The sequence below is a fragment of the Marmota monax genome, unplaced genomic scaffold (assembly GCF_021218885.2).
Source record: "Marmota monax isolate L192 unplaced genomic scaffold, Marmota_monax_Labrador192_F-V1.1 WCK01_AAM20220418_F8-fsc00070, whole genome shotgun sequence".
Classification (NCBI taxonomy): Eukaryota; Metazoa; Chordata; class Mammalia; order Rodentia; family Sciuridae; genus Marmota; species Marmota monax.
Genome location: NW_026692116.1, coordinates 2,148,714 through 2,174,224, shown reverse-complemented (window position 1 = coordinate 2,174,224; position 25,511 = coordinate 2,148,714). Strand labels below are relative to the sequence as shown.

At 35.7% G+C, this 25,511-nt stretch overlaps 1 pseudogene; it reads right to left on the bottom strand.

Moving 5' to 3' along the window:
- Positions 1–2,791: 2,791 nt before the first annotated feature.
- LOC124105523 (U2 spliceosomal RNA) lies at positions 2,792–2,928 on the bottom strand (annotated as a pseudogene).
- Positions 2,929–25,511: the final 22,583 nt, after the last annotated feature.

The window sequence follows — 25,511 nt, the reverse complement described above, 5'->3', positions numbered from 1 at the left end:
GTCCTCTATTCTGTACCATTGGTCCACCCGCCTGTTTTGGTACCAGTACCATGCTGTTTTTGTTACTATTGCTCTGTAGTATAGTTTGAAGTCTGGTATCGCTATACCGCCTGATTCACCCTTCCTGCTTAGCATTGTTTTTGCTATTCTGGGTCTTTTGTTTTTCCATATGAATTTCATGATTGCTCTTTCTATTTCTACAAGAAATGCCGTTGGGATTTTGATTGGCATTGCATTAAACCTGTAGAGAACTTTTGGTAATATCGCCATTTTGATGATGTTAGTTCTGCCTATCCATGAACAGGGTATATTTTTCCATCTTCTAAGATCTTCTTCTATTTCTCTCTTTAGGGTTCTGTAGTTTTCATTGTATAAGTCTTTCACCTCTTTTGTTAGGTTGATTCCCAAGTATTTTATTTTTTTTGAAGATATTGTGAATGGAGTGGTTGTCCTCATTTCCATTTCAGAGGATTTGTCGCTGATATACAGGAATGCCTTTGATTTATGCGTGTTGATTTTATATCCTGCCACTTTGCTGAATTCATTTATTAGCTCTAATAGTTTCTTTGTAGACCCTTTTGGGTCTGCTAGGTATAGAATCATGTCATCTGCAAATAGTGATAATTTAAGTTCTTCTTTTCCTATTTTGATGCCTTTAATTTCTTTCGTCTGTCTAATTGCTCTGGCCAGTGTTTCGAGAACTATGTTGAACAGAAGTGGAGAGAGAGGGCATCCCTGTCTTGTTCCAGATTTTAGAGGGAATGCCTTCAATTTTTCTCCATTCAGAATGATGCTAGCCTGAGGCTTAGCATAGATTGCTTTTACAATATTGAGGTATGTTCCTGTTATCCCTAGTTTTTCTAGAGTTTTGAACATAAAGGGATGCTGTACTTTGTCAAATGCTTTTTCCGCATCTATCGAGATGATCATATGATTCTTATTTTTAAGTCTATTGATGTGATGAATAACATTTATTGATTTCCGTATATTGAACCAGCCTTGCATCCCAGGGATGAATCCTACTTGATCATGGTGCACAATTTTTTTGATAAGTTTTTGTATCCGAGTGGCCAGAATTTTATTGAGGATTTTTGCATCTAGGTTCATTAGAGATATTGGTCTGTAGTTTTCTTTCTTTGAAGTGTCTTTGTCTGGTTTAGGTATCAGGGTGATGTTGGCCTCGTAGAATGAATTTGGAAGTTCTCCCTCTTTTTCTATTTCCCGAAGTAGCTTGAAAAGTATTGGTATTAGTTCCTCTTTAAAGGTTTTGTAAAACTCTGCTGTATACCCATCTGGTCCTGGGCTTTTCTTAGTTGGTAGTCTTTTGATGGTTTCTTCTATTTCCTCAATTGATATTGGTCTGTTTAGGTTGTCTATATCCTCCTGACTCAATCTGGGCAGATCATATGACTTAAGAAATTTATCTATGCCTTCACTATCTTCTAATTTATTGGAGTATAAGGATTCAAAATAATTTTTGATTATCTTCTGTATTTCTGAAGTGTCTGTTGTGATATTGCCTCTATCATCCCGTATGTTAGTAATTTGAGTTCTCTCTCTTCTTCTCTTCGCTAGCATGGCTAAGGGTCTGTCGATTTTGTTTATTTTTTCAAAGAACCAACTTTTAGTTTTGTCAATTTTTTCAATTGTTTCTTTTGTTTCGATTTCATTAATTTCAGCTCTGATTTTAATTATTTCTTGCCTTCTACTTCTTTTGCTGTTGTTTTGCTCTTCTTTTTCAAGGATTTTGAGATGAAGTATGAGATCATTTATTTGTTGGTTTTTTCTTTTTTTAAGGAATGAACTCCAAGCAATGAATTTTCCTCTTAGAACTGCTTTCAATGTGTCCCATAGATTCCGATATGTTGTGTCTGTGTTTTCATTAATCTCTAAGAATTTTTTAATTTCTTCCTTGATGTCTTCTATAACCCATTGATCATTCAGTAACCTATTGTTCATTCTCCAAGTGATGTATTCTTTTCCCTTCCTTCTTTTATCGTTGATTTTCAGTTCCATTCCATTATGATCAGATAGGATGCATGGTATTATCTCTACTCCTTTATATTGTCTAAGAGTTGCCCTGTGACATAATATATGATCTATTTTTGAGAAGGATCCATGTGCTGCTGAGAAAAAAGTGTAACTGCTTGATGTTGGGTGGTATACTCTATATATGTCAATTAAGTCTAGGTTATTAATTGTGTTATTGAGTTCTATAGTTTCCTTATTCAACTTTTGTTTGGAAGATCTGTCCAGTGGTGATAGAGGTGTGTTGAAGTCTCCCATGATTATTGTATGGTGGTCTATTAGACTCTTGAACTTGAGAAGAGTTTGTTTGATGAACATAGCTGCACCATTGTTTGGGGCATATATATTTATGATTGTTATGTCTTGTTGGTGTATGGTTCCCTTGAGCAGTATGTAGTATCCCTCTTTATCCCTTTTGATTAACTTTGGCTTGAAATCTATTTTATTTGATATGAGTATGGATACTCCTGCTTGTTTCCGAAGTCCATATGAGTGATATGATTTTTCCCAACCTTTCACCTTCAGCCTATGTATGTCTTTTCCTATCAAATGCGTCTCCTGTAGGCAGCATATTGTTGGGTCTTGTTTTGTGACCCATTCTACTAGCCTGTGTCTCTTGATTGGTGAGTTTAAGCCATTAACATTTAGGGTTATTATTGAGATATGGGTTGTTCTTCCAGCCATATTTGTTTATTTATGTTACTAAACATGGTTTGTTTTCCTCTTTGATTATTTTCCCCCCTTTAGTGTCCTACCTCCCACTGTTGGTTTTCATTGTTATTTTCCATTTCCTCTTCCTGTAATGTTTTGCCAAGGATGTTTGGATAGAGGACGTATCAGATATTAAACTGATAAGAACAGATACTACACTTGATCTTAGCCAAAAGGCCGAGAAGCGATACACAAGTAATTTTATCACATACTGTTTTGTTTTTTATTAACCACATTGAACAATTTATTTTTTTATTAAATAAAGTCACATTGTCTAAATTATGCTGTTCTTCTAAACATTTTGGTTTCCAACTCGACTATGATCTTAGAAGAAGTACCTTGTCTTTTTAAGAATTTCTTTTTCATAGTACTTAGTTCATTGATAGCCACAAAATAGGTGTTTTATTAATGCTTGGTATCTTTTGGCACTCATTAACATATATTGAGTTTGGGGTCTTATTTAGTTCAGCTCATTTTTTGAGGAAGGAGTTTGTTTATCCAGTAATTTGTTTCTTTTTCTTCTGTTTCCATAGGAGATAGTTAAGAGTTACCAAGAAAGGGAATCAGAACTAGTTGGTACAGGAATCTGAAGGTAATCTTATTTCAAAGGAATGAAAAAGCTTTCCAATTATTTGAGGCAATTAATATCAAAACAGGACTTTATTAAATCATTCTATGGTTTCAAATGATCAGAGAAAAGACAATGAATATGTAAAATTAGTGGTTTTGAATTCTCCATCTTCAAAGGTAAGATGCAGGAAATGGAAAAGGGAATTAATAAGAAAAGAAAAAAGTAGAAGAAAAAGGAATTAACAAAATGAAAAGATGATACTGTTTTAATCTTAGATTATGTTAGATGTTATGTAGAGGGGGGAAAAGGAGATAGGGAAGGGAATAGGGATACTTCAAACTGGGATGAGGACAGAAGTTGTAGGTCTAATTCAAGGGCAGCAGAAACAATTGAGTGGAGAATGACTGGGCAATGCTGAGCAAGATGCCTAATCCTGTTGACCTAGCAGCAGGGGCCAGTGGGCTGGACTGTAACAGTCACCTCGACAGTAATGAGTGGCCTCCCTACTATTGTGGCACTATATGGGATACCACCTGGACCTTTCCACGATCTTGGAAAGGGCTGGAAGGGATATAGAAAATGAATTTCCTACCATCTCAGCAGAATGGTAGCTCAGAGGTAAATTAATTTTGTTTCAGATAAACAAAGAAATATGTGTTCTTTTGAGAATCGAACTTGCTTGGCAAGTTCATACAAGAATAGATATGCTGGGCATGGTTGTGCATGCCTATAATCCCAGTGGCTCAGGAGGCTAAGGCAGAGGATTGCAGGTTCAGAGCCAGTCTTAGCAATAGCAAGGCACTAAGCAACTCAGTGAGACCCTATCTCTAAATAAAATACAAAATAGGGCTGGGGATGTGGCTCAGTGGTCCAGGGCCTCTGAGTTCAATCCTTGGTACCCTCCCCACCCTTCAAAGCAGAGTAAATGCATTGGGACTTTTAATTCTAGTTTGTTTTGCAGTGCTGGTAATTGAACCTGGAGCCTCGTGAATGCTAGGCAATTGTATCTACAGGATACATCCCGGACAAAAATTCTAGTCTTTATGTCACAAAACCTATGAATTAGAGGTACAATTACCTATTCTCCATCTTGAGCTGGGACCCAGGTACCACATAGCACCAAGACCTCTTATGTTTATCCAATTGTTTTAAAAAATCCTACCTTGTTCTGAAGTTGTTGTCAGTTACTTTTATTAGCATAGGGACAAAGCTTGTCCTTTGTATGCATTCTGAAGCTGTATACTATACAGGGGACCATGGAAAATTACTTAACCTCTCTGGGATTCAGTTCCCTCATTAATGTAATGGTGATAATAAGAATATCTGCTCCATAGAATTATTGCTCAGTCGATGAATTAATAAATGTGGGTCATTTGGAAAAGTGCCTGACACATGTTGGATTCTGTGACACATGTTGAATTCTGTGTGTTAGCCATGATGAAAACAATGATAGTAAGATTCTTTAACATAGTACTTGACACATATTAAGTGGTCAGTAAACATTTGTCAAAAGTGGTTGAATTTGTTGAATACATGAATGAATAAAATAAAATAAGTTCTCAGAAGATGGGAGCTTTATCTGGGGAAAACTAAAGTCCAAGTTGGGGTTTTCAAAAATTAATAGGAGTTTACTAGATAAGTAGGAGAAGGAGGAAGCACTCTCTTAGGCATTCTAGGATGACTGAAACAGATAAGTGTGGTCAGGGAACTGTAGGTTTTTTAGTATTACCTTGGCACAAACAGTGTGAGAAGGACCGGTAGCAGTTAAGCTAGAGATTAGCAGGGGCCATGCCATGAAACTTCCTGTATGCTGTTTGCAAAATGATTGACATTTAATAATTGGTTTGCAGAGCTCTTTTGACATGTTCATTGACCATTTATATATCTTTTGGAGAAATGCCTGTATCCTTTGCCAATTTTTTGAATGACTTTTAATGTTGAGTTTTAAGAGTTCTCTTATATTCTGGATATTAATTCTTTATCATATGTATAATTTGCCAGCGTTTTCTTCCATTAGATAGGTTGTTTTTTACTTTGTTAATAATATTTTTGATGCACAAAAGTTATTTTCGCCAAGTCCAGTTTATCTAATTTTTCTGTTGTTGCCTGTGCCTCTGGTGTCATTGCCAAATTTAAAGTTGAGAAACTTTTCCTTTATTTTCCTATCAAAGTTTTGTAGTTTTAGAGCTTGTGTTTAGGTCTTTGGTCCATTTTGAGTTAAATCTTATATGTGGTATTAGATAAGAGCCTAACTTCATTCTTTGGATAACTTGTTTTCCCAGTAGACATTGGGAAACTGTTTTTCAGTATTACTAGCAAATTGCTCAGCCTAAATTAATTTAAACATATAAATAATCTCAGGCTCTATTAATGGAAATAAAATACTATTTTTTCCCTATTATTATGTAATGTAAGGGTAAAAGAAATTGAAGTTAAAGCGTAAAAGTTAAAGGGTAAAAGACCGGGTGTTGTAAAAGTTTCTAAGCTGCAAGGTCTGAGTTAAAATGTAAAGGAAGTATTGTTAGGTTTCTATGTTACCTGCAAAACCTGAAATTTCTGTAGCTGTTAAGACAATGCTTAGAACCGCCCAGTAAACATTTCCCCTGATTGTCTGGTTGTTTAATAACTGAAGGGGTCTGTGTGGTTGCACTCAGGCCTTGCAGGGCCTGAACCAATCAGTTTGAATGTGTACTCTCCTTAGGAATGACCTATCACTCCAGCCTGACCTGTTCCCGCCAATGAATGAACTAATCATGTTTAGGAGTTGTTGTTCAATTTTCCCGCGCCTCATGATGATTTGTTCTGATGTATACAAAGCCCTCCGCCCTCCCCAAAAAGTGTACTTAAGCAGTGCTCAGCCCCTGCTCGGGGCTCTGGGCTGCTTTCCCTTCTTGAGTGGGCACGGAGCCCCAGCATGCTGGTTCAATAAATCCCCCTTCTGCCAATTGCATGAGTGGTCACTTGGTGGTCTCTTTCTCCGACGTTTCGCGGGACTCTTACAGTAACATAGTTTAAAGAGATATAAATCTCTCAGGATTAAGTTTAAAACAAAATTTTAAAAGGAAACCAGGTTATTTATAATAGTTATCTATCTATTTTTTCTTGTCTGTTTATCCACATTTGTCTGTTTACCACATTTTTGTGGTACTTGTGGCAAGTTGTAACCCAGTTTCTAAATTAAAAACATGATGAATGGGAACATCTGTAAGAAATATCTAGAAATTTACCAAGGGAGAAGAGATATTTATAGGATGAAATAAATATGCTCTATTTGAAGGTGATTGCAGCAAAGAAAATAAATAACATATTTTCCATCTAAAACATACAGACGTCAAACAGTGAGAAAAAGTGCTATTATCATCATGGAAATTCAGAAATTGATAGAACCAAATTCACATTTTAAATATTTAAATGTAAACTTGAGAAATCTGTGATTTTTGTATATTTGCATAGCTCCAATATATAGTAAAATATTATTAGAACTAGAAAGTCAAATAGCAAGTACTATTATGATAAGTCAAATTTCATCTTCAGGGACTGAAACTTGTCTAAAATCTGCTCACACTCTTAACCACAGCCGACAATTTCAGTTCAGCCATTAATGGGAAAGCCAGCCACTACAATGAAGTCATAATGGTTTAACTTCCAATTGTTTGTTATCTTTAAGTAAGATGATTTAAAGTTTTGAAAAAATTCCTAGAAATTCCAGTTCAGGGTGTTTCCTTGAAAAGAAATATGCTTGAAAATACATTTAAAATGATATATTAATATTGTATTAAACTCTTGATACTTCTGTGTTTTAAAATTTCAGATAAGGTTATAATTGGTTAACTTTTATTTTAAAAACTTAAAGATGTAAATGTCTATTATTCAAGACAACTTTTTAAGATAGTTGTATACAGCAACATTAATTGGAGCTTAGTGCTTATCTTCTCAATTTAAGGATTTAGATATGATCATATCATTTAGATATGATTTAGATTTAGGGCTGGAGAGCTGGGTGTGGTGGCACACGCCTATAATCCCAGCAGCTCTGGAGGCTGAAACAGAAGAATCAAAAGGTCAAAGTCAGCCTTAGTAACTTATCGTGGCCCTAAGCAACTCAGCAGGACCCTGTCTCTGAATAAAATATAAAAAAGGAGTGGCATGTGGTCCAGTGGTTAAGTACCCCTGGGTTCAATCCACAGAAGGAGAGGAGGAGGAGGAGGAGGAGGAGGAGGAGGAGGAGGAGGAGGAGGAGGAGGAGAAGGAGAAATTCAGGACTGGGGATATAGCTCAGTGGTAAAGCACTTGCCTGGTACAACAGCCTGTGTTTGAACCCCAGCAGAAGGAAGGAAGGAAAGAAGAAAGAAAGAAGGGAGGAGAGAGAGAAGGAGGAGGAGGAGAAGGAGGAAGAAGAAAAAAAACCTAATTTTTATTCTAAAGAATTTTACAGTTGAGCTGTAAATCCCTGCCTCTCCTCCAAAATAGTAAAGACACAAGCATAATTTTCTTTGAAACTTTAAATATAGTGAAAACCCCAACTCTCTTTGGTTTGATGTTGGAGCATCATAGGGCTCTGAGAACTACAGACCAAATCCCCCATTGACTAAACCCACCTGCCACCTGTTTTTATATGTACTGCAAGCTAAAAATGGATTTTACATTTTTTAATTATTGAAAAATTTAAAATGTATTTTGTGACATATGAAAATCAAATTTCAATGTTTATAAATTAGGTTTAATTGGAAAACAGCCCTGATCGTTTGTTTACATATTGTCTATGACTACTTTCACCCTACAATGAATGGTAGAGTTGAGTAGTTCTCACAGAGATGTGTGACCTGCAAAATAAAAAATATTTACTCTTTGTCCCTTTTTGAAAAAATTTTGCCAACTTCTGGAGTGTAACAATTATGGCTTACATGCTACATTTTTTTTCTTTATTTTTTTGTGTGGCTTGAACATACAAATTAAAAGAATGTTACTAAGAGTATACACAATTTTTTTTCCTGTGTAATTTTTAACATATTTTAAATCAGTTAACATGGAGAAAAAAAGGACACAAATATTTACTTCAGAATTAATTACAACAATTAATAATTGTGATTCATACTTTCTTATGGTAGGTTTTTTTTTTTTGTATTTTGTATTTTTTTTTTTGAGAAGAAAGTTCTAATTCAACCTCTTTGTGTAAAAAAATACACTGATCCCATGATTTTTCACAAGCCAGAGATGGAGGAAATATGGCATAAATTCATATGCTGAAGTCTTTGTTAACAGCATGACTAGAAGACACTGACTTTGATATTTAATTTTGATGTGAAGAGGAAAGAAGAGCTTGCAAATACTCAGTGTCTATTTGAAGTGAAAGCCAAGATCCACCAGAACTCTCCTTGATGCTGCTTCTGTAGCTGGGAAGACATTAAGGTAAAGCCAAAACTGCTTCAACATCCTTGAATAGTTAACGATTCTGATCCTCCTTAACAATGTATGTTCTGTGTTGTTACTCATACATTCTAATACATTCTTCTTTCTAGCCACATAAAAAGGATGTTTCAGATTATGAGACCTCTTTACCTGGAATCTCCTCTGAATGTTATAAGACTAGGGTTACACTTTCACCGCCTAGGAATACCTTCTTGTGGCCATCCCTCAAAAAGGCTAACTGTGGTATCAGAGTGTGTTATAAGGAACTAAAGGGGATCCCTTGCCTTCTAGCTAGGCTTGAAGATGGTGAGTTATACCCTTAAGAACATAGAGCTATCATCTTTTGTAGCCATCACATAGCTAAAATTTTGACTGAATGTGAGGACCAAAAATAAAAGATCAATAACAGAGGCTCAGGAATGAGAATGATTAATGCTTTCTCACATATGAAGTATAATGCATAACACCCCAAATCAACATCAGTCTTAAAAAAATAAAATAAAAAACAAAATATATTCTGTTTTTAGATCCTAGAAACAGGCAATGAATGTCTAAATATTCATCTTCTATACAGCAAAAAATCACATCTCTGTGATTTATGCCAGCCTCCAGTATCTCAATATTTTGGTCATATGAAGCACATCTGGAACTTGTCAAAGCAAGTTAACTTTACAAGATAATTCCTTGTAGCAAGACCCCTGGCCAATGCATTCGTTCCACCACATTTCCACCGCAGTTTACCCATGAATGGTCACCATGAATATTAAAAATGAAGGGTAAGTTTCCTTAAACTTTACATTTTGCTTGAACAAAGTGAGCAAGATGATTAAGTTATAATAAAATAGGTCTAACAGCCAGCTTTTCAAAATTTCCTGTCTTTTTCCTTTTTTTAAAAAAAAGTAAATCTTGAGTAGATAGTTATAGAAACAAATGTGTTCATGTGATATGCCTACTTCTCTCTTTCATGCCTTTTTTGGGGATATTGTTTTATAATTGTTCTTTTGCAATAAAAGATTAGGAATTCCTATGAAATAAATTAATAGGGGGACTAATCACTCTTTTTAGCATTCTGTAAGAACCTAGGATGCCACACTCTTTGCACTAGACAGCTTAGTCCCAGTGCAGATGCACATATAAGTCTTCAGACATTTGGAATGTTAATTTATGGGGAAATAACAATTGCTAAAGCCAAGGCTTATACAATGACATCTCTACCTGGGTACCCCTCAAAGCCAGTAACATTCATTAAACACTGTGATTCGTTAAACACTGTGATTCCATGTAAGTCAGGAAGGAGGAAAGGCCAAGACAAGGTTGTGTTCAGGAGTTTACTACTCCTATAGGTAGGTGATTGGTACACAATCTTGCAGCGTCTCCTCAGGCTTTTGAAATATGCTGTAAAACTTTTCACCTGGGTTTAAAAGGGGAAGCAAGTATTTATCCATAAAATTATGTTCTCCATTAGTCAATTCCCTTTCCCATTTCAGACTGCAAATACCAAGATGTGAAGTGGGTTCCTATGGCACACAAAGAGTGCCAGAGATTCCCCTAGAAAAGATAGCTAGAAGGATACTGCACAGGTTGAAGCAAGAGTACCATCAAATTGCTTCTGCACAAAATTGTTGGGGTCTATTTGGAGCTTGTTGCAGCTGCAGTGGCTAAAGTGAAAGGTATGCCTGGTAGGATTTGAAATGGTGCACTGTCAAAAACTATGATGGGTCTGAATTTTACCCTACTTGCAAACTAACAAATTAGTCTGTCACAATTTCATGGCTGCTGGCAGAACACATAAGATTGCTGCTGCTTCAGAGACAAAAGACTGGGTTTGGAAAATTCATACAACTATATGAGTCATCCTAAGCTGTGAAAAAACTTAGAAGTTCTATAAGTCTGCATTGACTCCACCATTCCCCTATGCTGTATGCCATATTGCCAATCTGCCCCATGCATAATGCATACAGTTGAGCTTATGGAGATTTATAAAGGTGAAGATTTACACGAAGATGATAAATCTTCAGTATCTGAGTAGCAGTAAAGAGCAGAGGGCATATAAATTTTAACAATATTGCATTTTGATGGTTAAGAGAACAACCTATCCTGTACAGCCTATATGCTGTAAGTAATGTCAACCTAAAAGCAACAGAGAAAGTGGCTCTCAAAGAAAAACGTGAATAAATAAATAAGAAAGAAAGGGGGGGAGGATTTATTTGAGAATGAGCTGAGGATTACAAACTGAAGTATGTGTTCTGACACATCATAGGCATAGCTGGCCTGGGCAAAGGAAGACAAGGGCTTTTAAAGCCAAAATGAGAAAGGTTACCCAAGTTGTTGCAAAACAATTATTTTTGGCTAAAAGGATCAATAACAAGAATGGCTTAGCCCCAGGGCTGATCAGGCAGTTGCTGGGCAGATGTCCTTGCAGAAGTATTCTTTGTGCAGGCTTGTGGTTTTCACAGAGACTCTTGTGGTAGTTCTTATTACCAGGCAAATCATGTGTGAAGCCTGTTCCCTTGTAATCTCCTGGGTCTATTTTGCTAGGATTGACATAAGTGACTCCATTTTCATTCTGACAATATTCACAATAATTTCCTTTTGGAGTAAGTTATGGACAGAATGATATCTTATTCATTTTTGTATCACTAACACTTAGCATAATACCTGGTACATAGATACTATAAAAGGTATTTGTTGGATAAATGTAAGACTAAGATTACAAAATATAAAAGAACAAAAACAAACCTAAATAACAATATCGAAATACAGCATTCCTTGTCATACTTAATAGGGATATTGCTATTTTATTTCTACTTAAAAATTCCTCCCCATTCAATCTTCAAACAAAGAGAAAATACTTGTAAACATTTGCATGGTAAGACTATTTTATATATTTATGGGTAAAAGAAGATCCTTGGCTTTTTTTGTTTTTAATAGTGAAGAGCCACACTTTTTTTTTGTAGGTAGCATGGTACAGTGGATAGCGTATGAGCCCTATGATCAGACTAATTTGGATTTAATCTCAGCTCTACCACTCACTAGTGATGTGACTGTGGATAAGTTCCCCGTCTAACACTAGGTATCATAAATGGCCTTAGTAGGTTCTTTTGAGGGCTAAATGAGACAACATGTTTGAAGTTTGTAGAGGAATGTTCATAGAGAAATGCAATGAATATTAGTTCCTATATTAGTTTCCTCTGGCTGCCAGAGCAAATTAGGACAAATTGGGTAGGTTAGAATAGAAATGTAGTTTCTCCCAGTTCTGGAGGCCACAAGTTTGAAATCAAAGTGCTTTGGCAGGGCTATGAAGACTCTGGAGGAATCCTTCCTTGCCTTTTTCAGCTTCTCATAGCTCCAGGTATTCTTTGGCTTGTGGTAGGTCTCCCATCCCTGCCTGATCTTCTCTTCGCTTGTCTTTCCTTTGTGTGTCTTTTATAAGGAACACTGATGGTTGGATTTAAGGCCTACTCAGATAATCCAGAATGATCTCATCTTGAGATCCTTAGCTTAATTACATCTTCAAAGAATCCTTTTTTCCCCAATAAGATTACGTTTATCACACATAAGTTTTTTAGTGTAATAGTCTAGTAATCATTTTAGACAGGCAGTAAAGAAGTTTTGCTTTTTTTTTAACCTACAAATATTCAGATCAGAAAGGTCATGTGTCTTTCCTAAGGTAATATTTGCTATCATGTATATATAGTGTCAGAATTTTTAAAAAATCTACATCTCAGTTGTACAGAATTTAATTAGTTATAATCTTTTGTTCATGGAAATCCTAGTATCATTTGACCGTGCATACTTTATTATTTATTTGTTTGTTATACCTTATTATTATACTTTATGATTATTAATTTGATTTTAATAGTGAACTACCACCCACAAACCTATTACCTAGTGAAGAACTAGAATCATAATAATTTACATCTATTTACGCCTTCCTTCTCAATCTCATTCCCTCAAATTCCAAAGGTTTGTTCTTTTCATTATATCATAATGTCTGATGTTTAAACATAAGTGGTGAGGGTCTTGGCATGAAATTAGAAAAGCCTATGTTCTCATCTCAAGTCAGTCACACAGGAGGGGTTAACATTGTTCCAGTGATGGAGTTGGCCCCTTTTTGACAAATCTTCTTCAGGCTCAGTCCACCTAATCCAGTGAGAGTCTGGTTTACCAGCATATTAGAAATATCCTACCTGGTTCCAGATCATTCTAGGAGAACTATTGTGATTTAAAATACATTGTCTAAAATATTTTCCTTAAAAATAAATAATTACATTAAGTCAGTGGCAGAAAGAGTAAGATATATCTGTGTTAGTCAGCTTTGTATCACTTTCACCAAAATACCTGACACCAATACCTTAGAGATAGCAAAGTTTATTTTGGCTCATGGTTCCAGAGATTTAGTCCATGCATTGCTCTAGGACAAAAGTGAGGCAGAACATCATGGTGGAAGAGCTTGGCAGAGGGAAGCTGTCCAGTTCACAACAGCCCCAAAAGGGGCATATGGGGACCAGGGAAGATGAACCCTTCCAGGACACCTCCTCCAGTCACACCCCATTAAAACTAGCATGGACTGATTAAGTTACAGCTCTCACAATCCAATCATTTTATCTTTGAACAGTCTTGCATTAAAACAGGAGCTTTTGGGGGACATCTCATATGTAAACCACAACAATATCCATACAGCATCTTTCTTTGCAAAAACCTTTCAATAATAACATTGGTCAGAGTACTATGTTGAGTATTATAGGACATTACTATGTTGAGTACTTATGGCACTTATAGGAACAAAATAATCTTAAGAACAGGCTACAGAAAATAAGATGACTCTATTATGAGTCAGTTTTCTAGAATTAGTCATATAAATTGAGTATTAAATACTCTTGGAATGAAGAGTCAAAAAAAGAAATGCCCTGCATTCTTTCTCTACTTTGAGCACAAGATTTTTACATAGGAAAATTCAACATATGAGGGTTTTGTTTTCTCAGAGAAATAAAACTTAAGTATAAGTTACACACATGCTAGTAATTAGAGATTAATGTTTAGATTTTCACATTTTGTGCTACAGTTAAAATGACCATATATTTTATCCAAAATTGTTCAAACTGGGATAATTTTGAGAGTGAAAGGGTAATCATTATAGTTATGCTGGGACAACAGACATAAACTGGCACTGTTCCTGGGAAACTGGAACATATGATCACTCTGGTTTTAGCATATTTAAATTACCATGTCAGTATTTTCTCACATAAAGTAGGGGCAGATAATTTTAACATGTTTAACTGGTTTCCAAAATACTTTAAAGCTACATAGCACTTTATTTCAGTTTATTAAGTCTTCAGGGAACTTCAAACTTAAATATACAGCATCAATATTTGAGACAAAATTCTGCTTAGTACATTTTATTGACTAAAATTATTAATATATAGATTTATGGTTAGTCAAGATCAGACCATAGTGTTTTTTTCTCCACTAAAGCATTAAAAGTAGAGAAGATGAGCAAATAAATGTATTATCTGGAATGACTTTATATTAAGGTAGATTAATAATAACAAATTATAATGTAATGAATTTTAGGATAAACTTTAAGGCACAGCATATGATATTTATGTTTTATGAAATTCATTTCAATGTAATAAGAATACGTATATAAAATGAGATTCTTAAATTACATGACAAGGTGTGATCTAGTCTAACTCTGCACTGTCCAAATAGAAGCCACTATCCACACGTGGCTCTTGAGAACCCGAAATGAGTCTAGTCTGAATTGAAGATATGGTATAAGAATAAAATACACAGTATATTTCAAAGACTTAGTACAAACAAAAGGATGTAAAAAATCTCGTTACTTCTTAATATTGAATATATGTTGAAATAATGTTTTTGCTGTATTAGATTAAAATATATTATTAAAATCAATTTTACCTCTTTATAGCTTGGCTGCTAGAATATCTAAAATTACATATATGGCTCAAATTATATCTCTATTGGGTTGTGCTGGTCTAACCTATTTCAAAAATTATAAATGAAGATAGACTATAGAGCAGGATGGACATACATGATCATGAAAGGCCCTACTGATCTTAACATGACATGTATTTGGCTGATTCTTTTCCCACCTATCAGTAGTGTTCCTGGGTTCTCTCATGGTTCTATGAAGAAATCCTGACAGTTAGCCATGGTTTTTCCTGCTCCTGCTCCATTACCTCTCCTGTAGGCAACACCTTGCCTAACATCATATCTTCCACTTCCACTGGAAACCATTTTATCTTCCTGATACATACTGCTACCTCTGTGGCTTCAGAGGAATCCTCCAGGTGCTGAAGTTGCACCTCATTGCAGATAGGGGAGAATGTTGCTCTACGTTTTAGTATTTTTAGATTTTCCTATTAGACAAAACAGAGGTGTACTACCTGGGCCCAAATATTTTTAAGAACAATTCAAGTGTAGCAGCTCACTACAATGTAAAAACTCCCTGACCTCCACCATACTTACATGAGTCCATGGAGGGCTAACCAGAGCAAATTCTGAGCAAGCTAGAATTAACCCTCCTTTTATCATTTAGGGTTTTTTTTTTTTTCTTTTTAAAGTCATTTAGGTTTTGCTACTAGGCCAAGCCTGCCTGCTTACCTTTTCCCTTGTGCAGCAGTTGAAATTAGTGGGGGTGGAATTCAACTGCTGACATGTTTTTGTTGGGCTTGCACAATGTTTTTGTGTGAGTGCTTGTAGGCATGCACCAGTTCATTACAGTTCCTACTAGTCCCCAATACTATGTATCCTCATACATCACACATCTGCTACTGGCTTCGATCCTGAGTTTGCACCCCTACTTTACAGACTTGTTTTTCAAAGTGTGTTCTGGGATACTAAATCAGCAGCATTAGTATCACTGGGATTTAGTTAGAAATGTTCAACCCCAGACCTATTGAATCAGAATCTGCATTGTTAAACTTCTATGGTTCCTATGAACATTTGAAGTTTGAGAAACCCTGCCTTATAGGATCTGTTCTCTCCCTGAAGGCTCTGTAGCCCTCATTTAATAGGATTTGGCCCAAGCGATTTGCAGACATCCCAGACATGAATGGTGTGCAAAGGGAGTCTCTGCTTAGACTATGATTCCTGACACTCCATTAAAACAACAACATAACTTTCTAATATGTACAAAAGCTTGAAAACACAAGGTAGCAATCCCTCCCTCATTTTGCAATAGAAAGGAGGTCGTTATTGTTTCTCAGTTGCTTTCTTATTATATGTCTTATTTGCAGGTAGAATGTCTCCCCATCTCTTTTTTATTCAGTGGCACCCCTCCCACACACATACTCATGTTTACCATTTTCATGAAAAATTGAGAAATGATGTTTTATATTTTTTTAATCAAATTTGAACTATTTTCTGCTTGTGAACTTGGGGAGGAGAGAGAGAATACCTAGAGAAAGAGGTCATTTAGACTTTGTTTCAACCTAAGTGGTTTGAGCTTTTGAGAGTTGGCAAGATACTCCTTTAAAAAGCCATTCCCTATCTGGCAACAGAGATATCTTCACAAGGCCTTGTTGCAGACATAGAACAGCATCAGACATATTTGGCAAACATGGGTCAGGGGTGGGGCAGTGGGCTGTTTCATAGCAGGGTTTGGAAGTCCTTTATTACTCACCTCCTAACAGTATATTAAGAAAGGAATATTAAAATTCTAAACAGTAGCTTTATGAAATGCAATTTGACAATAAGTATTGTGTTGGATATTCTCCCCTGACAACTCTTTTCTATTCTGCTCTGTGTCTTGCAGGCTAAACTATACTTTCTGAACCTCATCATCCAGGCCTCCTTCCTGTCCAGAGTCTGTGTGAGGAGGAGGTCCCGTAATGTCCGGGATGAGAGGAGGAGGAGAGAGAGGCTGAGATTTCACTCCCCTACTCCTTCTCTGATAAGCAGTGTCCAGGGACTGAACAACAATCCCCTTGACAAAAAGGAGTGGCCTCTCTGTTGTGGCACTGTATAAGATACTTCTGTGGATCTTTCCGTTATCTTGGAAAGAAAGGATTGGAAGGGATATAGAAAATATAACTTCTACCATCTCAGCAGAATAGTGGCTCAGAGGTAAATTAAATTAGATTCAGATAAACAAAAAATATTATTTTTTTGGAAATTGAACTCGCCTAGCAAGTTCACACAAGAGTACATGCATAGAGCCCAGGGCCTCATGCATGTTAGGCAAGCACTCTACTTCTGACTCCATCCTCAGCCCTTCTTCTCCCTTTTTTAATACAGATTTATTGAGGTATAATATAGAGTGTAAACCACGCATATTGAGAATACACAATTTGATCAATTTTGACATATATATATATATTTGACATATATATAATATATATAATATGTAATATATTATATATATAATATATATATATATTATATATATATATAGCCTCCTTATATCAGAGGAAACATTCAGCATTTGGTTTTTTGGGATTGGCTAACTTCACTTTATATAAATATAATATATATATATATATAATGACATATATATATAATATAATATATATATATATATATATATATATTTATCTCCCATAAATCCATCACCACAAACAAAATGATGAACCTATCACATCACCTACAGAAGTTTCTTCTTGCCCTTCTCATTCCCCAGGCAACATCTGATCTGCTCTTTCACTATACATTAGTTATATTTCCTGAATTTTATTTTTAGAAATATTTAGTGAATTTATTCAAATGAAGGAAATTTAAATGATACAGAAATGAAAAATATTAGAAATCTATATACAATAAAAAGTTAATATAAGGGGCTGGGGATGTGGCTCAAGCGGTAGCGCGCTCGCCTGGCATGCGTGCGGCCCGGGTTCGATCCTCAGCACCACATACAAACAAAGATGTTGTGTCCGCCGAGAACTAAAAAATAAATATTAAAATTCTCTCTCTCTCTCTCTCTCTCTCTCTCTCTCTCTCTCTCTCCCTCTCTCTTTAAAAAAAATTTTAAAAAAAAGTTAATATAAATGAGTCAATTGTATGGATATTTCCAGTTACACATTCATACAAATACATATTTACCTTTTTATACACAATATGAACATTCTGGCAAAAAAAATCAGAGCTATTATCAACATTCTCAAGTTTTAAAAATACCATGTAATATGTTTCCACAACAATTACATGAATGTAAACTCCTGATTTATTCTTTTAAATTTTTTTACTTTAATTTGTTATATATAACAGCAGAATGCATTACAATTCATATTACACATATAGAGCACAATTTTTCATATCTCTGTTTGTATACAAAGTATATTCACACCATTCATGTCCTCATACATGTACTTTGGATAAGATGTCCATCTCATTCCACTATCATTTCTACCCCATGCTCCCTCCCTTCCCTTCCCACCCTTCTGCCCTATCTAGAGTTCATTTATTTCTCCCATGCTCCCCCTCCCAACCCAACTACGAATCAGCCTCCTTATATCAGAGGAAACATTCGGCATTTGGTTTTTTGGGATTGGCTAACTTCACTTAGCATGATCTTCTTCAGTGCCATACATTTACCTGCAAATGATTTCATTCTCTTTTATTGCTGAGTAATATTCCATTGTGTCTATATATCACATTTTTTAATCCATTCATCTATTGAAAGACACCTAGGTTGGTTCCATAATTTAGCTATGTGAACTATACTGCTATAAACATTGATGTGGCTATGTCCCTGTAGTATGCTGTTTTTAAGTCCTTTGGGTATAGACTGAGGAGTGGGATAGCTAGGTCAAATGGTGGTTCCATTCCCAGTTTTCCAAGGAATCTCCATACTGCTTTCCATATTGGCGGCAGCAATTTGCAGTCCCACGAGCAGTGTATAAATGTGCCTTTTCCCCCACATCCTTGCCAACACTTATTGTTTTTTGTATTCTTAATAGTTGCCATTCTGACTGGAGTAAGATGAAATCTTAGAGTAGTTTTGATTTGCATTTTTCTAATTGCTAGAGATATTAAACATTTTTTATATATTTGTTGATTGATTGTATATCATCTTCTGAGAAGTGTCTATTCAGGCCCTTGGCTCATTTATTGATTGGGTTATTTGTTTTTTTGGTGTTAAGATTTTTGAAATATTTATATACCCTAGAGATTAGTGCTCTATCTGATGTGTGAGGGGTAAAAATTCGCTCCCATTCTGTAGGTGTTCTCTTCACCTCACAGATTGTTTCTTTTGCTGAGAAGAAACCTTTTTTGAATCCATCCCATTTATTGATTCTTGATTTTAATTCTTGCGCTATAGGAGTCTTATTAAGGAAGTTGGGGCCTAATCCAACATGATGGAGATTAGGGCCTACTTTTTCTTCTATTAGACATAGGGTTTCTGGTTTAATTCCTAGGTCCTTGATCCACTTTGAACTTCTGATTTAATTGCATGATTTTATGATGTCAGAACCATGGTTGGTTTTAATTTTTAATTTGGGAAAGGATAGTAGGGATTGGACCCAGGGGTACTTTATCACTGAGTTACATTCCTGGCCCTTTTTATTTTGAGACAGGACTTTCACTAAATTGCTGGACTGGCCTTGAACTTGTGATCTTTCTGCCTCAGTCTCCTAAGTGGCTGTGAGGTTGGGATTACAGGCATGTGCCACCATGCCCAGCTGGCTTTAATTTTTTTAGAACAGACATTGGTATCATAGCACATGGCTTATTAATAGTTAAGGAATTTGTAAACATATTCTCATATATTTGTTGACAAAAATTTTAATACTTATTATTCACTATGATGTTTTACATTTTCAAAATCTTTCAACATAAGAAAATAGTTGTATACATTTAAATGTTTTTTTTATAAAACACAATAAAAAATTAATGATGATTGATCTTTGTGGTTCCTAGGAATGAGTCCTAACTTTTCACATAGTATAACTTATATTCTTATGCAAGATTTTATTACAACCTTTTTAATATTTTTAATATTTATTTTTTAGTTTTTAAATTTTTTTAATATTTATTTTTTAGTTGTAGGTGAACATAATATCTTTATTTCATTCTTATGTGGTGCCAAGGATCAAACCCAGTGCCTCACGTGTGCTAGGCAAGCACTCTACTACTCTGCAACAACCCCAGCCAATGACCCAGTAGTTCTTAAACAATATAACCAGATAACCATATAAATCCCAAATACCCCAAAGGGAACAATCTTCCTAGTGTGCTTTCACCTCATTGAATTAGAAGCTGTTCCTTTTGGACATTTTTCCAAGTAGATGGTTAGGTTTTCATTATGTGACTTTTTAAAAGAAAAAAAATGATTTTTATTTCTTCCACAGTTTATAGTTCTCAAAATAGACCTATTTTTTGGAAATCATATAGTCCAGGATATTTTGAATAACCAAATGTTCTTTAGTAGATGAAATCTCTCAGTGCAAACTGTAATAAATAAGCATCTACATCCTTGGCTATATTACCCATATATCCTGGAACCAAAATAAAATGGTTTTCCAGTTTCCACAAACCACTTAATTGTTGTTTTAAATCACCAAATATGTTCAGCTATCAAAGGGTAGTTTTTCAGGCAAGTGGCCTGCACAAGCCAGCTCATTTTCTTTATTTGCCATGCCACAACCTCAATTTAAGAGGGGACTGTCTTTTTGTTTTGTTTTGTTTTCTGTAACAAGGATTTGGAAAGGGGTGATGAACTTCCTGTCTTCCATAGATCACTTGACTTAGTTTATCTGGACTTTCACAGGTTGTCCAACTGTTTTACTTATGTAAGCAGTTGATTGTCTTGGAGATTTCTTAACCTCCTTCATGTTCTTAGTGAAATTAGAATTTTTTTTTCTATGAAAAATCCATGGAATGATCCTCAATATTATTACAAAATTTTTGAATTTTAACATTGTGAGTTTCAAATGACATAATCTCTTAAATACTGGTGCTGGTCACCCTTGGCCCACTCAGAGCACCCGACATCACTATATCTTGCCAGGACAGCACCCTCATGGGCTCTCCTGAATTTCAAATAGAATTATACAAATGTGTCACCAGCCATCCGTGGGCTGTGAGTGTGAACTATGTGCATTGGAGCGATATGAGGGGACAGTCTGGCTTTGTACACTGATTGGGCTGTGCGACATAAGTGTGCCTTTCCTTTTGCTCTGCCTGTGATCCCCCACAGCACCTGAGGTGGGTGTGACTTGCCAAGATATCAATCAATCTGCTGAACACAAGACATCACAAAGCAAGACTCCACCTTTGAAACATTATCCCCTGCCTTATTTGGTGAAGAACATTCCACTGAAGCTCCTTTGTGTGTGTCCCTCCTATAACAATAATGAGATTCTGGGTGCACGCTCTCTCTCCAGTGCTGTCCACTGTGGAAGATGACCCTTAAGGTCACAGAGCCATCCTACCCTCGACCTGAAAAACTCATGTTTGTGTGTGGTGTGATTTCTTTGCTGTTTTCTTTGTTTAATGTTGCAGCCACCTCTTTTGAACTCAGCTCATCTCGCCAGTGTGGGCAGTTAGTGAGATAAATGTGCTTTTTTCCCCTTTGGCCTGGCTTCCTTCACTCAGCATAATCATTCTGAATTTTATTCACATCGTGTGTATCAAAATTCACTTCTTTGTATTGAGGAGTATTCCAGTGTATAGGTGTGACACAATTTGTTTATCCATTTACTTGTAGCAGACATTTGGATTGCTTCTGGTTTTTGACAATTACAAATAAACTGTTATAATCATTGTGTATAAGTAATGGACATATTCTTTTTATCTTGAGTAAATACTTAGAAGTAGAACAACTGAATAACATAACAGTGTATATTTAACTTTTTAAGAAATGACTAAGCTTTTCCAAAGTGGTTGGACAATTTTATAGTACACCAGCAATATATGGGAGTTCTAACTCCTCCAAATTCTCATCAATACCTGGTATTGTCAGTCTTCTTCATGTTGGCCATTCTGATGGATGTGTAGTAATATATCATTGGACATTTCCCTAATGACAAATGGTGCCAATCATATATTTATGTTTTTGTGTAACAACTATATAGCTTCTTTCATGAAGTGTCTTCTCAAATATTCTTCTTACTTTGAAATATTGGCTTCTTTTTTTTTTAAGTTTTGAGAGTATTTTTTTAACATATTTTGGACTTACCAGGTCTTTGTCAGATATTTTATTTGCAAATATTTTTTCCCAGTTTGTGACTTGTCTTTTCATATTCTTTCCACCTCCCTTCTAGCTTTTTAATAGTGTTAGGAACGGAACCCAGCATCTTACACATGCTAGGCAAGCACTCTACCCTTGAGCTATATCCCCAGTCTTCTTCATTTTCTTGACATATGAGTTATAAAGCCAGGAAATCCCCTTCATTGTTTAAGGGAGTTTAAGGCCTAAGTTTATGTTATTTATAATGAAGAAAATGTGGATACAGCCTATGTGTGCAAACAGAAGATGAAGAGTTAAAGAATTAAACATCAAATGGGTTATTACACAAGCTATACAAAAAGTGGGGGAGGGGAAAAAGAAGCAGCCCCTGACATCTGAGAGCTGGCCTGTTACTATTGGCTAGGGCCTATCATTCCACTGTCAAACAATTTCACAAAACAGGAATGTCAGGCAAAGCCATTCAGTGACTGGGATGGATCAAGGCAAAAACAAGACCACTTGGGATTTATGTCAGATCAAAAACCAAAGGCTGAATGTTTTCTCTGATATGCGGGTGCTAATTCACAATAGGGGAGGCACTGGGAAAGAATTGAGTTACTTTGAGTAGAGGGGAGTGAGGGGAGGGGATATGGGGATAGGAAGGATAGTAAAAAGAAACAAACATTATTACCTTATGTATATGTATGACTATATGACTGATATGGTCCTACAACATGTACAATCATAAAAATGAGAAATTATACCCCATTTTTGTATGATATATTAAAGTGTATAAGTGCATTCTACTGTCATATGTAACTAATTAAAACAAATTTAAAAATTTAAAAAAAAAAACATGAATCTTATCCAAGTCCCCAAAGTGATCAAGCATTCTCTGATCCTGGCTAATGTGGGTGATTGCTTGAAATTTGTTACCAACCATAACTTTAGCTGTGATTCATTCTTCTTTCCTATAGATAAGATGTATTATGATACCCAATCTTTTTAATATCCCTGCTTCCTGACAGCATCAAATCCAGAGCAAAGCTTTGCTTACTCAAACCCTCCCCCAAATCATCTAATAGGAGGTCCAAATCTGTCCTTTCAATATTGATGCCTTGAGAAACCATGGGTGTTTCACTGCATGTTTAGTGGAATCATAAGACCTAGCACTAAACACAGCTTGCTTAAATACTAGTTTGTTCCAGGGGTTCTTTGTCTGGACATGACTGACAAAAGCGGGTCTTCATGTGCTGATGTGGCTTTCAAGATATTTCATTTAATAGTAGAAATAAGAATTAGAGAGCATGTATATTCATTTTCTTGTATACAACTAGAATATTACTGGTAGGACATATAAGCAATTTGTTACAGGATTATTTTTGGAGAGAAAACTGGGTGGCAGAAGACAATTGAGATAAAATTTACCTTTTGTCATATATACTTTTGATTTTTTTGCCACATATTTTCTTTTTTCTCTCCAATTATCTACTTTTATTGATCTGAAATATACAATCTAAGTAAAATCAGAGACCTCAGCTGGCATATGTTCTTTCAAGGCAAATTTCGAGGTAGTCTGTTGTATGCAGTTAGCCTCCCTGTGTTTTTTTTTTTTTTCTTTTTATTTTGGTATCTGGGGTTGAACCATTTCCCTGATCCACATTCCCAGCCCTTTTTTTAAAAAAAAAAAAAAAACACAATTTTTTATTCTAATTAGGTATGTATGACAGCAGAAGGCATTTTGATTCATTGTGCACAATTGCAGAACTTTTTTCTCTGGTTTTACACAATGTTGCATTGTAGCATATGTGCAGTCATACATGTACCTAGGGTAATAATGTCCATCACATTCCACCATCTTTCCTTCCCCCATCCCCCCTCCCTTCCCCTTCCTCCCCTTTACCCAATCACAGTTCTTCCATTTTCCCCATGCACCCCCCCTCCCACCCATCCATTATGGATCAACATCCACTTATCAGAGATAACATTTGGTCTTTGGTTTGGGGAGATTGGCTTACTTCGCTTAGCATGATATTCTCCAACTCCAACCATTTACCTGAAATGCCATAATTTTATTCTCTTTTATGCTAAGTAATATTCCATTGTGTATATATACCACAGTTTCTTTATCTATTCATCTATTGAAGGGCATCTAGTTTGCTTCCACATTTTAGTTATTGTGAATTGAGCTGCTAAAAACATTGATATGGCTGCATTTCTATAGTATGCTGATTTTAAGTCCTTTGCATATAGACTGAGGAGTGGGACAGTTGGGTCAATTGTTGGTTTCATTCCAGGTGTTCTAATGAATATTCATACTGCTTTCCAGATTGGTTGCACCAATTTGCAGTCCCACCAGTAACGTATGAGTATGCCTTTCCCCCCACACCCTCGTCAATACTTATTGTTGTCTGTATTCTTGATGACTGCCATTCTGACTGGCATGAGATGAAATCTTAGAGTAGTTTTGATTTGCATTTCTCTAATTACTAGAGATGTTGAACATTTTTTCATATATTTGTTGATGGATTGTATATCTTCTTCTGAGAAGTGTCTGTTCAGCTCCTTAGCACATTATTGATTCAGTTGTTTGATTTTTTGGTGTTAAGTTTTTTGAGTTCTTTATATATCCTGGAGATTAGTGCTCTATCTGATGCGCATGTGGCAAAAATTTGCTCCCAAAATGTAGGTTCTCTCTTCACCTCATTAATTGTTTCTTTTGTTAGAAAAATGCTTTTTAGTTTGAATCCATCCCATTTATTGATTCTTGATTTTATTTCTTGTGCTTTAGGAGTCTTGTTAAGGAAGTCGGGGCCTAATCTGAAGTGATGAAGATCTGGGCCTACTTTTTCCTCTATTAGGGACAGGGTATCTGGTCTAATTTTTAGGTCCTTTATCCACTTTGAGTTTTGTGCATGGTGAGAGATAGGGGTTCAGTTTCATTTTCCTGCATATGGACTTCCAGTTTTTCTGGCACCATTTGTTGAAGAGGCTATCTTTTCTCCAATGTATGTTTTTGGTGCCTTTGTCTAGTATGAGATAATTGTATTTATGTGGGTTTGTCTCTGTGTCTTCTATTCTGTACCATTGGTCTATATATATATATATGTGTGTGTTTATTTTGGCACCAATACCATGCTATTTTTGTTACTATAGTTTTGTAGTATAGTTTAAGGTCTGGTATTGTGATGCCTTCTGCTTCATTCTTCTTGCTAAGGATTGCTTTTGCCACATATTTTCTAAGCAAAAGAATGAGTAAAGTTTAAATTAGATAATCTTTTCAATTTTCAATGAGGTAAAATTTTGTGTGCATATGTATTTTAAAGATTTGAAGGAAAATATTACCAGTAGTATTTCTAGAGGATGGGATTAAAGATAATTTTTTTTTCAAAAATCTTTGCCTCTTCCCCCCTACCAAATTTTTTTTTTACAAAAAGTAAGACTTGCTCTTATATTATTTTTTAAAACAATAGCCATACTGAAAGGCTTTGAAGAGAAATCAGAGGTGACCTACTTAGGGCAGCAGTTTCTGAGGAGGACAGGTCAGAGCCTACAAGGACTACCCCTGTGACCCATGAAATCACTGCCCAAGGTGAGAGGGGAGCAAAGTATTGTCGGAGTCCTACCTGTTGTGGCTCATGTTTACTCAGTAGTGACAAT